Source organism: Dermochelys coriacea, chromosome 4, assembly GCF_009764565.3.
Source record: "Dermochelys coriacea isolate rDerCor1 chromosome 4, rDerCor1.pri.v4, whole genome shotgun sequence".
Taxonomy (NCBI): Eukaryota; Metazoa; Chordata; order Testudines; family Dermochelyidae; genus Dermochelys; species Dermochelys coriacea.
In genome coordinates this window covers 39239339-39250193 of record NC_050071.1, presented here as the reverse complement: position 1 = coordinate 39250193, position 10855 = coordinate 39239339, and positions in this window count along the sequence as shown.

The following is a 10855-nucleotide window of genomic DNA, read 5'->3' as shown; positions in this document are numbered from 1 at the left end:
TGTGTTCACTTCCTGCGCCAGATGTCTCATTTGACTCATTTAGCAAGCCAGTCCCAGTTTTGAAGTCTCCTACAGGCAGTTCACTCATTCCCTCTGCTCTCTCAAAGATCCCCAGCTGGCAAGAATGGTCCCCTAAATAACACCTCTAGCCAGCATAATTTAACTGGTCTAAACTGTGTTGGAGGCAGAGAGGATTCCTTGTTGGGTGAAGAATCAGGAAGCTCTAAACCACCTCACTCCCTCATTCCAGGTCCTGCACTAAGCACAATTTGGATGGACTCAGGAATCTGTCCATGCACTTTTAACCCAGGACACAGTACTTCAAAGGAATCTCTGTATTGTGTCAGCTCATTGCAATGTGTTTATATATATTAAAAATAATTATATACCAACTTTAAGTGTATTAGCTAAATAAATTCTCGTCTCCTCACCTCCATAAAAGACCATTGTAAAATAGGAATACTGCCTTTCAGAAGCAGAGAAAGAGTCCTAAATATTCTGAATTCATTCTTTTCTTCCCTTCATTCCCCTTATTATTCAGAATAATATATTTGTAGTTTTGACAGGATTCTAAACCTAGGTAATATTTGCAACTATGTTCTTCTTCTGAAGTGCTTGTGAGTTTTTTTTGGGGGGGGATTGTTTGTTTTTTCTTCAGAAGAACAGGAAAAAACCTTTGCTTGTAGAACAGGAGATGTATTTTTGATGGAGAGTGGAAGAAAAATGTTTTCATAAAAGAACCAATCTTAAGAAAGCAGAAATCTAAGAATACTGTGACACACTGCATAAATCTTTACAACTCACTTTTTTCTTATATGTTAAAAAAAAGGAAAAAACTCTATTAAAGTCAAAACTCTTGCCTGATATGAAAGAGGTCCAAATGAGAAATGGAGTTTTCAACAGCACAAATCTATGTATCAGGCCCCTCAAAGCTTTAATCTAAATTCTGATTCAAAATTACATAAATTACTGTTATAGAAATACATCTGTTGCAAGCTGACTAGATGACAATCTCAGCTTTCTTTTCTTGCTTTTTCTTTTTTTTTTGTTTAAAGAGTAAGTCTCTATTTCCATGTTTTCAGAGGAAAAAACGTAATAATCAAAATGTACCTAAATGTTTAAAAAATTGAAATAGAAGGAACAAGAAAAATCCTCACACATGTTCAGGAGAACCAAAACAGAATTTGTAAAAAAATTTCCAGAAAAAGTTGGAATCCAAGACACTGACTCACATCTTACCCAGGTTTTACCCATTGATTTCAGCTGAGTTCCTTCCAATCTTTGCCTCAGTGTGGAATCAGTATTAGATGCCAGGAATTCTTATTGCTAATGTGTGAAATATAAAATTTACCTAAGAACTGCTTAGCTATTATGGTCTTACACGAAACCCTATGACAGATAGAACTGGAGTACATTATATGTATATTACACACATGCACAAAGTACTTTAGAATGAAAGATAGAAAAAATGAATTGGTACCAGTGCATGCATAATCTAATCCAATGCCCTGCACTGAAGAAGACAAAGTATTATCTAGACCATCCCTGATAGGTGTTTGTTTAACCTGTTCTTAAAACCATCCAATGACACATTCGACATCTTCCCTACGTATCGGTCTCAGTGCTTAATCTTTACAATTAGGAAGTTTTTCCTAATGTCTAATTTAAATCTGCCTAGATGCAAGAATATTACTTCTTGTCCTGTTCTCAGTGAATAAGAACAGTTTATCATCTTCCTCTTTATAAGAACATTTTATATACATGAAGACTTATCATGTCCCCCCCTCAGTCTTCTTTCCTCCAGACTAAACAAACTCAATTTTTTCAATCTTTCCTTCTAGGTCATCTTTTCTAGAACTTTAATAATTTTTGTTGTCTCCTCTGGACTGTCTGCAATCTGTCCACATTTTTCCCAAAGTATGGTGTGTTGAACTGGACACAGTACTCCAGTTAAAGCCTTATCAGAGCTGAGTAAAGTAGAAAAATTACGTCTCATGTCTTGCTTACAATGCTACTGCTAATACATCCCAGAATGATATTTGCTTTTTTTGCACCAGTATTACATTGTTGACTCATATTTAGTTTCTGATGCACTATACCCCAAGATCCTTTTCTGCATTACTCCTTCTTAGGCAGTCATTTCCCATTTTTCATTTGTGCAAATGATTATTCTGTCTGAAGTGTAGTACTTGACATATGTCCTTATTGAATTACATCAAACTAATTTCACAATTTTTTTTAAGTACAACAGAAACAGGAGCCTGTCAAACAATCAGTGTGCCCACAGGATGATCAAGATGTTAAAAGAGCACTCAGGGAAGATGTTGTCATTGCAGAGAAAGTAAATGAATTCTTTGCATCAGTCTTCATTGCAGAGGATGTGAGGGAGATTTCCACCTGTGAGTGATTCTTTTTAGGTGACAAATCTGAGGAACTGCCCAGATTGAGAACTCAATAGAGGAGTTTTGGAACAAACTGATAAATTAAACAGCAATAAATCACCAGGACCAGATTGTATTCACCTAAGAGTTCTGAAAGAACTCAGATATGAAATTGGAGAACTACTAACTGTGGTATTTAACCTATCACTTAAATCAACCTCTGTACTAGATGATTGGCAGATAACTAATCTGTAATGGTAATGCCATTTTTTAAAAAAGCTACCAGAGGCAATCCTGGCAGTTATAGGTTAGTAAACCTAACTTCAGTACCAGGCACATTGATAAAACTTTAGTAAAGAGTTGACTTATCAGACACAGATGAACAAGCTATGCTGGAGAAGGGAACATGCAACATGGCAGTGGAAAGAGAAATCATACCTCTCCACTCTGTTAGAATTTCCTGAGGATGTCAGCAAACATATGGACAAGGATGATCCAGTTGATATCATGTACTTGGACTTTCAGAAACCTTTCACAAGTTCCCTCTCCAAAGGTTCTTAAGCAAATTAAGCAGTCATGACATAAGAGGGAAGTTCTGTCATGCAGCAGTAACTGGTTAAAAGATAGGAAACAAAGGGTAGGAATAAATGGTTCGTTTTCACAGTGGAGAGAGGTAAATAGTGGGCTCCCCCAAGAATCTGTACTAGGACCAGCTGTTCAACATATTCATAAATGATCTGCAAAAGGGGCAAAGAGTGAGTTGGCAAAATTTGCAAATGATACAAAGTTACTCAACATATTTAATTATAAAGTTGACTGTGAAGAGTTACCAAGGGATCTCACAAAACTGGTTGACTGGACAACAAAGTGGCAAATAAAATTCAATTTTGATAAATGCAAAAGGCATGCATATTGGAAAACATAATCCCAACTATTCATACAGAAGGATGGGGTCTAAATTAGCTGTTGCCACTCAAGAAAGATCTTGGAGTTATCACGGATAGTACTCTGAAAACATCTGTTCATTGTGCTGTGGCAGTCAAAGATAATAGAATGTTAGAAACCATTAGGAAAGGGATAGATAATAACATAGAAAATATCCATGTGTCATAAATATAAAGGGAAGGGTAACCACCTTTCTGTATACAGAACTATAAAATCCCTCCTGGCCAGAGGCAAAACCCCTTCACCTGTAAAGGATTAAGAAGCTAAGATAACCTCGCTGGCACTTGACCAAAATGACCAATGAGGAGACAAGATGCTTTCAAAGCTAGAGGGGGGCAGGAACAAAGGGTCTGTCTGTCTGTGTGATACTTTTGCTGGGAACAGATCAGGAATGCTCTTCAGAACTCCTGTAAAAAGTTAGTAAGTAATCTAGCTAGAAATGCATTAGATTTTCTTTTGTTTGGTAAAATAGCTGTGCTGAATGGAATGTATATTCTTGTTTTTGTGTCTTTTTGTAACTTACGGTTTTGCCTAGAGATTCTCTGTTTTCAATCTGATTACCCTGTAAGGTACTTACCATCCTGATTTTACAGAGGTGATTCTTTTACTTTTTCTTTAATCAAAATTCTTCTTTTAAGAACCTGATTGATTTTTCATTGTTCTTAAGATCCAAGGGTTTGGGTCTGTGTTCACCTATTCATATTGGTGAGGATTTTTATTAAGCCCTCCCCAGGAAAGGGGGTGTAGGGCTTGGGGGGATATTTTGGGGGGGAAGACATCTCCAAGTGGGCTCTTTCTCTGTTCTTTGTTTAACCCTCTTGGTGATGGCAGCATAGGATTCAAGGACAAGGCAAAGTTTGTACCTTGGGGAAGTTTTTAACTTAAGCTGGTAAGAATAAGTTTAGGGGGTCTTTCATGCAGGTCCCCACATCTGTACCCTAGAGTTCAGAGTGGGGAAGGAACCTTGACACCATGCTATGCCCCCACCTGGAATACTGCATGCAGTTCTGGTCACCCCATATAAAAATGTATGTTTGAACTGGAAAAGATACACCAAAGGGCAACAAAAATTATTATGTGTATGGAACAACTTCCATATGAGTAGAGATTAAAAAAAGACTGGGACTTTTCATCTCAAAAAAGAGATGATTGAGAAGGGATATGATAGAGGTATATAAAACCATGACTGGTGTGGAGAAAATGACTAGAGAAGTGTTATTTACTCCTTCACATATCACAAGAACTAGGGGTCACCCAATGAAATTACTAGACAACAGGGTTAAAACAAACTTAAGGAAGTATTTCTCTCAAGGCATAGTCAACCCGTGGAATTCATTGCTAAAGCGTGTCCTATTGTGAAGGCCAAAAATATAACTGTGATCAAAAAAAGGATTTGTTCATGGACTATAGATTTATCCATGGCTAATAGCCAAGATGGTTAGGGACAGAATCCCATGCTCAGGGTATCCCTGAACCTCTGACTGGATGACAGCAGATGGATCACTTGATAACTGCCCTGTTCTGTTTATTCCCACTGAAGCATCTGATACTGGCCACTGCTGTAAAACAGAATACTGGGCTAGATTAAATATTGGCCTGACCAAGTATGGCCATTCTTATGTTCATCCTATTCATTTCAGACCATTTCTCCAGTTTGTCAAGAATTTTAACACTGACCTCCAAAGCTCTTGCAACCTTTCCTAGCTTGCTATTGTTTGCAAACTTTAATAAGTGTATTCTTTATGCCTTTATCCAAATCATTTTATGAAGATATTGAATAAAACTGGACCCAGAACTGGATTCCTGTGGGACCCCATTTGATAAACCCTTACAGCTTGACTGAGAACCATTGATAACTACTCTCTGAGTATGCTTTTCCAACCAGTTGTGCAGCCACCTTATTGTAGGTTCATCTAGGCTATATTTCCTTAGTTTGTTTATGAGACGGTCATGTGAGACAATACCAAAAGCCTTACTAAAGTTGAAATCTGTTACATCTACTGCTTCCCACCTATCCACAAGGCTTGTGAAACTGTCAAAGAAGGGTTCTTGACAAATTCATGTTGACTGTTACTTCTCACTTATCTTCTATGTGCTTACAAATTGATTGTTTGATTATTTGCTCCATTATATTTCTGGGTACCAAATTTAAGCTAACTGGGCTACAATTCCCTGGATTGTCTTTCTTTCCCCCTTTTTTAAAATAGAAAAGTACTATACTTACCCTTTTCCAGTCCTCCAGGATCTCTCCAGACCTCCACAAGTTCTCATAGACAATTGTTAATTATCAGAGATCTCTTCATCCAGTTCCTTAAGTATCCTGGGATGTATTTTGTCAGGCCCTGCTGACTTGAAAACATCTAACTTGTCTAACGGTGCCACAAGTACTCCTGTTCTTTTTGCAGATACAGACTAACACGGCTGCTACTTTGTAACTTGTCTAAGTAATTCTTAACTTTTTCTTTTCCTATTTTAGCCTCAGATACTACTCTGTTTACATTGATCTTCTCTATGTTCATTGTCTGATCACTACTAACATTTTTGGTGAAAACAAACAAGAAAAGCATTTAACACTTCAGCCATTTCTGCATTTTCTTTTATTGTCTTTCCTTCCTCATTAAGTAATTAGCCTACCCAGTGTTTGGACTTCCTCTGCTTCTAATGTATTTGTAAAAATTTTTCTTGTTACCCTTTATGTCCCTAGGCCTATGAAATATAAATCTGTTCCTGATACTGTAATTATAAATCATCCCCATGGATCACCAAGCTGTTCCTTGCAACTCTTAGAAGTCTCTGTCACACTTGCTCTTTGAGGAAAGCTGCTTAACACTGTTGCTGCCAGAATGTGAGTTAATTCTGGCAACAGCTTTCCACAGAATGTCTATTCAAATTCATGGAAAGTCATTGCAAAAACAGGTTTCATTGACTTATCCAGAAAAATGGATGGGAGTTAAATCAAATTTTAATTTAATTCCCTCCCCACTCTCTTCTTGTCTGCATGTGGGTACCCCATGTTGCTGTCATGCTGCCCTGTCCATCTGACTTCAGCAGTAGTAATGAAAAGGAGAGGAGAATTATCTGAAGTCATTGTCTGCCCCACCATTCAGATGCCCCCTCAGCATTTGACTTAACTGGCTAAAGAACTAAATAGAGCTTCCAGTCAGAAGGAATCCACCCCCTTCTCTATCATGGAGTCTCTGCTCAGCAGCTGTAACTATGCTGAGGGAAAGAGTCCTGACGGTGTTCCTTATCCAGCACATTAGGCCACAGCCAAAGCATTGAATGAGGGCAGAGCTATCCCCAGCTCAGCAAATAAATGTCAGGCCTATTCTTCTCAAGTGAGATACAGGGGGAGTATAATTCAACGGCCTCTGAAAAAGCTATGTACTTTGATTATGTAGTAAACTTGAAACCCTTATATTTTCCAGATCCCATGGATATCAGTAATATTCAAGATTAGATGAATCCCCTTAATGCTATCACCATAGATCATTTCCTGATCTTACTGGCTGACAATCAAATCACTCTGCAATTTCAGGCAGCTCAGGCAGAGCTAGGAATCTACAGACCCAACCCCGTACATCAGCCAAAAGACCTATTAGTCATTGAGCTTCTACCAAACAATCTCCATACTTTGAACCATAGGACAAACTGGAACAGAGAAGTCACTTAAGCCTCCTCCCATGACCTCCAAACCTAGCAGAGTTATATGGAAAGATACCAATGCCTCCCCTCTCCACCACTCTGTCCTCTGGCAGGGGAAGCAATTTCTTCTTGGCATCCTCTGTGATGACAGGAGATATGAAGATCCCACGTGGCTAGTAATTCCCAGCTTGTCAGTTGGGATGGATAAGAGAAAATCCTTGATCCACAGGTAGATATATGGAAAAAGAGTGCTAATAAATTTTGTAGTATTTGGGAATTCCCTCCACTGCTGATTACCATGAAATCTTTTTTTAAAATCTTCATTATGTACTGATCTTTTTGTTTAGTTACTGACTGCAGATCTAGGGACCGTCTCTCCACTGCTTTACACAGTGTAGTTATTTATAATTGTGCAAAGAGGGCAGAAACCACTTCCATGCTAATAATATAGTGCTTTGCAAGTGCTTTTACAACAGTGTTTTACATGTTAACAAAAAACTGAACAAATTAGTATTTGCAGTGTTATTGTAATATTAGAGAGACAAGGTGAGTGAGGTAATATCCAATAAAAATATACATCTCATACATCTTGTTTCTCAAACAAATTTCTGTAAGTCATTGAAGATTTACAATATATGCAAGACTTATGACAAAAGTGCAAGTATATAAGAATGTGTAGTGTTATATTTACTAAAAGGCTTTAGAAAAAATGAGTATATTGTATTTATTTATTATTAAGGAATTAGCATACAGTCAAATACTTATGGGACAAAAGAAAGGCAAAAATGGCATGTGCCATCTTAAATTTGTCCGTTCCTAACTTTGAAGAGCTCAACCATGCAGCTTTAATATTCTCTTAATCTATAGTTTTAAGTGGCTTCATTTTTCTATTAAAATATCATAACTTGGAAATACTTGGCTAGATACCATGAGTGCTCAAAACTACATTTGGGTGAATATCACAAAAATATATATTCATAACTGCTTGAATTCATGAATAAGTTTAATTTAGTTGTTTGTGCTCTTCTTGTATTTGCTTTCTGTGAACATTCAAGTTTTATTTGTACTAATGCTCAGAGAAAGCAAATTTTAAGTTTGTACACTTGAGTATTTGCTGTGGAAGATAATACATTTTATTGCAGAGGGGAAACTACTTCACTTGACACAAGAAGGAGTAAAGGTATCCATAGCTCCTTGCCTGATACAGAGACAATTAATAAGATAGAAAAGGATCTTACTGCAACCTTTACAGTCAGGACCTGTATTACTTTCAGTGAATATGAAAAAAGAAAATTAAATTTAAATGTTGCATTTAGCCAACAAAGCTTCCCAGTTTTTTAGTTATTTTTTAAATGGATGATGCCTTGGACAAAGTCCATTTATGTTGGAAAGTAAAATATCTCTATGACAGTGTCTCTACGTTAGTGTCTCGAAGGGTTTCTCCCGAGATGGTGCAGTTTACATGCTGCCCCTTGGTCAGGGCTGTGCCTGAAGTTGCACTCTACTCTCATTTATTTGCCATGTTGTATGTTGAGCATGCACTGAGGAGTAAATAGGTGGCAGATCATATACAGTATACAAAGATTTTGTAACATGAATTATAATTTACTTTTTCCTCTGCTAGACTAAACACCTGAACACATCATGCTGACTGTGATATCCTGGGCATTGCTCTAGTAACAAACGAGAAGAAACCAGAAAGAAGAGAAAGGTGAGGCAGTACTAACAGAGATAATTCAATAGCAGGGCAGGACAACAGTGAGGAATTTATACTAGAGTGAGAACTACTCACTTTGTATTCACTTGTTTTTTCTCTATCATCTTAGATTCCATATCAACATTTGATCCAGCTGCATGGGTCATATTAATATATTATAACTGTTCTAATCCCCTTCCAAAGTTTTCAGCTCCTAGAAGTAGCTATTTTGTTCAAATACTTTAAGAATCAAAAGACTGCTTGTAACTCAGAGATAGAATTTGTGACTGGCATAAATAAGTATTGAATCAAATAGTCTTTGACAGCAATAGAATCCAAACACTAAGCCACCTAGTAATTGCTGAACCAGACTTGACACCTTTAATTTGATTAAATTTTATTCACAAAAAGGACTATGTATTATGTGCCCATAGAAAAATAAAAAGTATTTAAACAGATCTGAAATGGTACATGAACCTGAACTTTCCTGTGAATTCAAGTGTGGACTCACAAAATAAGACATTACTGTGTATGTGAAGCATAAAAAACCCTACATGCTTTAATTGTTTGAATGTTATGGGTTGTTAATGTAATCAGAACATTACCCTTGATCTCTCACGTTTCTTAGAAAGGTATCAAGTCTACAGTCATTATAGGATTGCTTAGTGCACTGATGTGTAAGCTACAGTTTCTGCCCAGCCTATTTTCAAGTTACTGGCTGAGTTAATTACTTTTGAAGAGTTGGACAAATATTGTCAACTTTTTAAAATGAAAAATAGCTTTTCAAACAAAAGAGGGATTTAATTAAAATTAAAATTTTCTGTGAACATTTCAGACCACAAACCCATATTGTTTTGTTTTGTTTTGTTTTTTTAAAAAAAAAGATCAGTTTCAGCTTTTGGTTGAAGACATGGAAAATGTTGGAAAAAATGTTTTGTAAATTTCCCATGAAAAATAATGCTTTTTTTGTTTTACCAGTTCTACTCTTTTGTCCTTAACTTTCAAGTCAGTTGATGAACTAAATACATTTCCAGTTAGGTTTGATGAAGCTACCCTTTGTAAAACTTTAGTTTAATACATAGGAAGTAGTCATGTTTTTTAGAGCTCTTCTGTTAAAACATTTATTAGTTATTATTCTCAATAAGGCTGATCCTGCAAAGTGCTATCTAGTCTCCAAACATCTGCTCACTTCAATGGCACCTATCACTTCATAAGAAGGGTTCAATCTTGCAAAGTGCTAAATAAGATGCTTAAATACTTTTTCACTTAAATGTGGTACATCTGTGGATCTGATAGGAAAAAGCTTACTGTACACTATAATAGAATGCTGGCATTCCTACTCCACTGTGTAAACTCCCAGTGCCCAAAGAGGAATTTTTAACGAGTCTTGACTGACTCTTTACTCTGTAACTCCTACACACACCTCCTTATACCCACCATGGGCTGTGGTTTTAAAGAAATCATATATAGAGCTACGCAGGAAACATTTGACCAGAAATTCCATCCTGGACCTGAGAAACCTTTCCCAAAGCAAAGTTTTGGTTTAATCTCTAATTATATATCCCTAGATAATTACGTATCTCAATACCTGGCAAGAAGTAAATAGATAAGGATTATTACCTTCAAAAGTCTATGTCAGTGCTGAGATTAGTAAACTGGAGTCATTTGCTCTTAGTTCCAAACTGCCTAGACCAGACTGTCTCATGCTGTTTGGCTGTGCCTCGTGGCCTGAGTCTGCTACTTGACTGGCTAGTCAACTCAGCTGGATAGGCGGGAGCTTGTGTTAAACCTAGCAAAACTGGTATTAGCCTAGAGGGCACCCACTACATCTGTTACCCTGGACATATTCCAAAATTCAATGGAACCATGGCACAGACCGTACCAAGTCCTAAAGGTCAGCCCTGGATAGATGATACGGAGATTGTGACCCACAAATAATCCATGGAAAGTTTCACCATGACAATGATTATATAGCTGAGTCTGAGGTCCAAAATGTGATAATTTATCACACACACATAGTGTAGAGGACATTGCAGAAGCCATGGAGAGTAAAGTTAGTTACCCAATAATCAGGAATTCCCAGAAAGTGAGAATATCTGATGGAAAAAATAAAAACAGATCATAAATGTATGAAGGTAGAACAAAAAAGGAATGTGGACTGATCAAGAGGGGGCAAAGGTATATGAAA